Source organism: Mus pahari, chromosome X (assembly GCF_900095145.1).
Source record: "Mus pahari chromosome X, PAHARI_EIJ_v1.1, whole genome shotgun sequence".
In the NCBI taxonomy this organism is placed as follows: Eukaryota; Metazoa; Chordata; class Mammalia; order Rodentia; family Muridae; genus Mus; species Mus pahari.
Window position 1 is genome coordinate 82,131,140 of NC_034613.1, and position 6,417 is coordinate 82,137,556.

Consider the following 6,417-nt stretch of genomic DNA (forward strand, 5'->3'; position numbering starts at 1 on the left):
AGACAAAAACAAACAAACAAAACAAAGCAAGCAAACAAATAAACAAAAATCAAAGCAAAAAATATTGGCCAGGCATGGTGACTCACACCTTTAATCCCAGTACAAAGGAGGCAGACTTCTGTGAGTTCCAGGCAAACCTGGTCTACATAGAGAGTTCCAAGCTAGTAGACTACATAATTAGAACCTGAAAATTCTGTAAATGCAAGAAAATAAATAGATATTCGGGTTTAGAAAGCGAACACACACACACACACACACACACACAGTGAATTAAAAGAAATCCACACTGAGGTATATAATAGTCAAGTTATTAGAAGTCAATGACAAAAAGAAATGGTGAAAACAGGAGTGAAAACTAAGTTGTATGAGAAGGAAATTTTCATGTAATGATTCAACAAAATCTCTAACAAGCCAGAAGTAGGTCCTCCTGTTGGAATGATACATTCAAATTAATGAAAATGGGCAGAAAAACTTGCCAATCAAGAATGCAATAGGAGGTAAAGTTGTCTTTCAAAAGGTAAAGTAAGAAAATTAGTTTCTGGGACAGATAAAAATGGAGGGATTTGTTATCAGACTTGCTTTGTAGAAAACACTAAGGGAATTCTTCAAGTTGAAGGAATGACAAAGCAGCACCACACTCTCATGAGAACTTTTGAGCCTTGGTAAAAACTGATAAAAGTAACATTTAGATAAATGGGGAACATTGCATTGCACTGTTTTTGGTGAATAAAGCCAGGACTTTAAAGGAAGACACTATCTCTTTTAGAGAGTATTCCAAAATGTAAGGCATATGTTGGGGCTTATTGGTGGCCATTTTTTACCAGATCTACTCAAACAGGAAGGGAAAGGCTGTCACTTAGAAGGGAACACATCCTTTCTCCTACCCTGAGGTTGAGTTTCTTGTTTTGTTTTGTGTTTGTGTTTTTGTTTTGTTTTGTTTTGTTTTTAAAAAAAAAAACTAGTATGGTTTGAAAACCCCTCATCCATTCCCCTGACTAATAGAAGGTCAACTTGGGAGGGTTATTTAAAGAAGCAGTGACCTATTTAACCATTAAAAATATCACAGTTCTGCATTAAACTTTGATTCTGGTTGTACTCCCTGAGGCTCCTCTTTCCCCCTCCATTATCTGAATGGACATCTTCAGTCGCCAAAGTCAAGCTCTTTTTGTCTGTGGATCATGATGATTTTTATTTAACAATTTGATATAGTTATCTGCATCCCTTCAATGTAAACATCATATTAGAGTATCCTTGAATGTTTATTTACTTGCTTCTTTTTTGTTTGTTTTCGTTTTGGATTTTTTTTTTAGACAAGAGTTTTGTGTATAACAAGCTGACCTCAGACTCACTGTGTAGCTAATTAAGCCTTGAACACGTGATGCTTTTAATGCTGCCTCTGAATGCCGAGAAAATAGGCCTGCACCATTGGGCTCAGCTTCACTAATTTCTTTATTCCATTATATATTATTCTGAATATGCAAATATCTCTGTGGCTTTACTTCTGCTTTCTTTGGGTTCAGAACCCAGAGCAGTGAGCGAGCATGCTAAGCAAGTGTTTCATCAATAAGCCATACCTACCTCAGAAGAATTGTTCCTTAATGAAAAATTTTAAGGTCACATTAAATTCCTGTTTTGTTCTATACAAAAACATACTTGAATTTTGATAAACCTTATCTAAGTGAAATTATGGTCTTCATTTTTCTACAAAAGGAAGTGTTTATGTTAGAAAAATCATAAAATCAATTACCGTCCCCTGACGAGTATACTTTTCAATGTACTTTGGTGAAATGGTTGAATTATTAATTAGGTTCATTTTCCAAATAATAACCAATTATTTTTCTTTGATTCCAATTGTAGATATGCACAGGATGCCTTTTAAACTTCCTGTGATTTTATAATAAGTTATTTTGTATCAATGCATGACAAACTATGAAATCATAGCTAAATACAATTCTGATGAACATAACGTGAAAGTCAATCTCTGGCAACAGAAATGCAAAGCAGTGTTTGAATTAATATGGAGACCATTAGAAAGAAAATTCTAGTAAGGATAAACCAGTACTGTGGGTTTCTTAGAAAAACCAAAAAGAAGTATTGGAATCTGAACCAGAAAACAATAATAAGTCTAATAGTCAGACAGATGAACCCGGAAACCAGCCTATGTATATGGTATCCATCGAACTTTACAATCTTTTTTTGAGCCTTTCCTACCTATGATGGTTTAAAAGAAAGATGTCCTATACAGGCTCAGACATTTACACACTTGGTCCACTGTTGCTGGCACTCTTTGGGGGAAGTTTAGGTGGTGTAGCTTTACTGGAGAAAGTATGGAAATTGAGAGTTGAAAGCCTTGCTCACTTCCAATTTGCTCTTTCTGCTTTCAGCTTGTGGTTTGTGATATGATCTCTCACTTCCTGCTCCTGCCGCCAAGCCTGCCTGTTGACTTGCCTTTCATTTGATAAAAGTAAGGACAACAGAGAGGAAATTAGTTTTTATATAGGAAGACAAGTGACAGACAGAACTTCTAGTATCATGAATGTCTATTAGTAACTGAAGAAAGGAAACAGTAATGAAGCCACAGAGGTATTTGCTCATCCACATTTATTTCTATTTAAATATGACATCATGGAACTTTAAGGTAAATGGAGAGAGGAAAAAAAATCATCCTGAGTGAAATAAACCAGATCCCGAAAGATAAATATAGTATGTACTCACTTATATGTTGAGGTTAGCTTTTTTTAAACCTTCCTTTTGCATGCTGCAATCTATATAACCACAGAGGTTAAGAATAAGGGACCATGGGAGGGGAGATCTCTAAAGTTAGGGTAAATAGAATATATAGTTATAGACAGACAGGGGACTGAAACAGATTGACTAAACCAAGAAGGGAGAGAAGAGGGAGATTAGGGAGGGAATACAAGGAGAGACAACTAACACTAAGGGCCAATTAAAGGATCATATGCAAACTTTCTACTCTAGAAGCTTCTTAAAATATATTCAAACATGAAAGAAATCTAAATGAACTCACCAAATGGCTAGGGGAGATAATACCCCCAACTAGACATCATTTTCGGCTATGAGAAATGTCTAGTGCCAAGAGTGGGTTACATGGAAACTGAGTTGTTGACCAAAGTGGCCCCATGGAAACCCTCTAACAACAATCTGATGGTAAGAGCATATTGCTGAAGATAACACTCAAATAACTCATAAAAGATGGATAAGTTGAGTCAGTGCCTAACTAGAGCCTTCACCTCTACTGACTAGTGTTCAGGGTACTGGAAAGTACTTTTCATACTACTAGAGAAGAAAGAAAAACATTAACCCAGTAACAAACCCTGAAAGCTACTATGGTAACCAACCTGTGTGATATGCCAGTGCAATAGTGCCACAAATATTGTGGGAGTAAACAGTCACTATCTGGATGGATCTGAGGCCCACTTATAAGATAAAATCCATGCCTGATACTATTCAGGTGGCCAAGAACCTGAGGTTAGATAGGCTTTGGGTCAAGGGTAAACTCAAATACTATTGTTCTGCTAAAGCAGTGGTTCTCAATCTTCCTAATGCTGTGATATGACTTTAATAAAGTTCATCATATTGTGGTGACTCTCAACCATAAAACTATTTTCATTGCTACTTCATAGCTCTAATATTACTACTGTTATGAATCATAATGTAAATATCTCTTGGTTTTGATGGTCTTAGATGACCCTTGTGAAAGTGTTGTTCAACACCAAAGGTTTCAAAACCCACTTGTGCTTAAGGAACATAACAATAAAATGACTGCTATAAAGGACTACTATAGTCATAGGTTAGATTCTGACTCACCCATCATCAGAGAATCGATGTCTTGTAGTAATAGATACAGAGACTAAAACAGGACAATGTACAGATGTCCTTGGAACACAGAGATCTAAATAGGATGCTTCCATCAAATCCCTGTCCTTGGGGCAAAACACTGAGGAAGGCAAACAGATGTAAGAGCTAACAGGGATGGATGACACCAAAGAAAAAAGTTTCTTCCAAATAAAAGAAGACTAGTGTACCAATGACCTCATAGAAACTGTGACAACACGCATAGAGCCAGCAGGTTCAAGCCAGAAGAGATCCCAGCACTGAGACAGGAAGTGGACACAAACTGCAATCCCTAACCCAGAAGCTAACTTTTGACAACCTCTTGCAAAGAAAATAATAGGTTGGTTTTTCCTAATGGATTATCATGGATATATAAACTGCAGGCTCCATACCCAGTAGTAGACGGGCAACACTAAGAACTTAGTGGTAATTTTGTTTTTGTTTTTGTTGTTTTTTTTTCAGATTTCTTTAGTGTTTTTAACCTATTGATGGTTTGCTCAAATATAATGGTTTTCAATTTTTGTGGTTTTATGGGTTTTGTTTTTATATGTGTGTATGTTTCTTGTGCTTTTACTTCATTTTTAAAACTGTGGTTTGGTTGGGTTTATTCCCATTTGTCTTCTAAAGAGAGAGAGAGAAAGGACATGGAATTTGCTTGGTGGGGAGATGGGAAGGGTCTATGAGAACAGATGGAAGGGGAAACTGTGTTGAAAAAATTATTTAGACAAAGCTATATATTCAGCATATATGTCCATCAATTAGATAAGTGCACAAAGAAAAATCTGGTATGTGGAGTATTACTCAGCCATAAAAAAGGGAATGAAATCCTACTACTTTTAGTGAAGTAGAATGAACTGAAGGATATCATGTTAAATGAAAGAAGCCAAACACAAACAAGGTCTTCTCTTTCATATGTGGAAGCTTACAAAACACAGGCGACCTAAAGGTTGTATAGTGATTATTAGAGGCTAAGGTGGTGCCTAAGGGGAAAAGGAACAAGGATGGAAGACTGTCCTGTGATTAAAGCACTTTGCCTATGTGGTACTTGTATATGATAAATACATAGTTTTCTATATGTAGAAATCAATGTGTTGATAAAAAATTTAAATGAAAAAATAATGAAGTATGAGCTGAGAGATGGTTCAGCAGTTAATGGCTGATCTTCTAGAGGACCTGGGTTCACTTCCGATACCACCATGGTGTTTTACAACCATCTGTAACTCCAGTCCCAGGAGATCTGAAGCTCTCTGTGTGGGTATAGTTTGCCTTCATGTATTTCTACGTAAAAACAGATTAATTTTTAAGGTAAGATAAAGTAATAAAATGGCCTGAAAAATATTCATGATGCAGTAAGTATGAAAAGGGCAATTACAGGTTGCAAATCACAGCATTCCAGAAGCAGATCTGTCTGAGTTCAAGGCCACTTGATCTACGTGGTGAACTCCAGGTCAGGCAACACTAGTGAGACTCTATTTAAATAAAGCAGTCAAAGACAAAGTATCCTATTTTTATAAAGTAGAGCCAATTGGGCTTGCCAACTGTCATATAAAACAAAAGAAGATAAAGAATAGAGAGCTGACTTGTGACATAGAGTGGCTAGTAAGGAAATGAGTAAACAGAAGAACTGTGAGATTCCAAAAACTATATTTTTGGTACACTGATTTTGTTTGTTACATTCATTGATTTAGTGTAGCTGGCGGGTGTGTGTGGGTGGGTATTACCATGGTACACTTGTGAAGATCAGAAGACAACTTGCAGTAGTGAGCTTTCTTTTTCCACCATGTGGGTTCTTGGAACAAACTCAGGTTGCCAGGTTGGTCTGCCACCTTGCTTGTCTGTCCTATTAATTTTAACTCAACCAATATTTTTTTTATTAATTTATCCTTTCATTCTGACCACTGTTTCCCTCCCTTCTGTCACTCCACCCCTCTCTTCCTCCCTTTCTAACTACTCCTCTGTTTCTCTTCAGAAAAGGACAAGTCTCTCAGGCTTAACAAACAAATACATCATATCAAATTGCAATAAGATTAGGTGCCTTTCTTCATATTAAGGCTGGACAAGTTAACCCACTAAGAGGACAAAAGTCCCCAAAGCAGGAAAAAGCATCAGAAATGGTCCCACTCTCTGTGTTAGAAAAACTCAACGAATATTCATGGATTTTACTACCAATGCATTTGTTCTGACTCCAACTTTAATCTCTTTGGTCTAGTAAATGTGTGTTCATAAAGAGTATACTGATATTTAGGTATAGGATATATGAAGAATTAACAGTAAGTAAAATGGTTAGAACACAGGGCTTAAAACAACCAACATAGTCATGATGTAAATGGTAATAATATTACAATGAAAACAGTACACAAAGCTAAGAAAGTAAAAAGGTTACAGCTGGATTATTTAAAACAGTTAATTATGCATACTTCTTTTATTACATTTTAGAAATAATGTGCTTCTCTCTGTCTCTGTCTCTGTCTCTGTCTCTCTGTCTCTGTCTCTGTCTCTGTCTCTGTCTCTCTCTCTCTCTGTCTCTCTCTCTCTCTCTCTCTGTGTGTGTGTGTGTGTGTG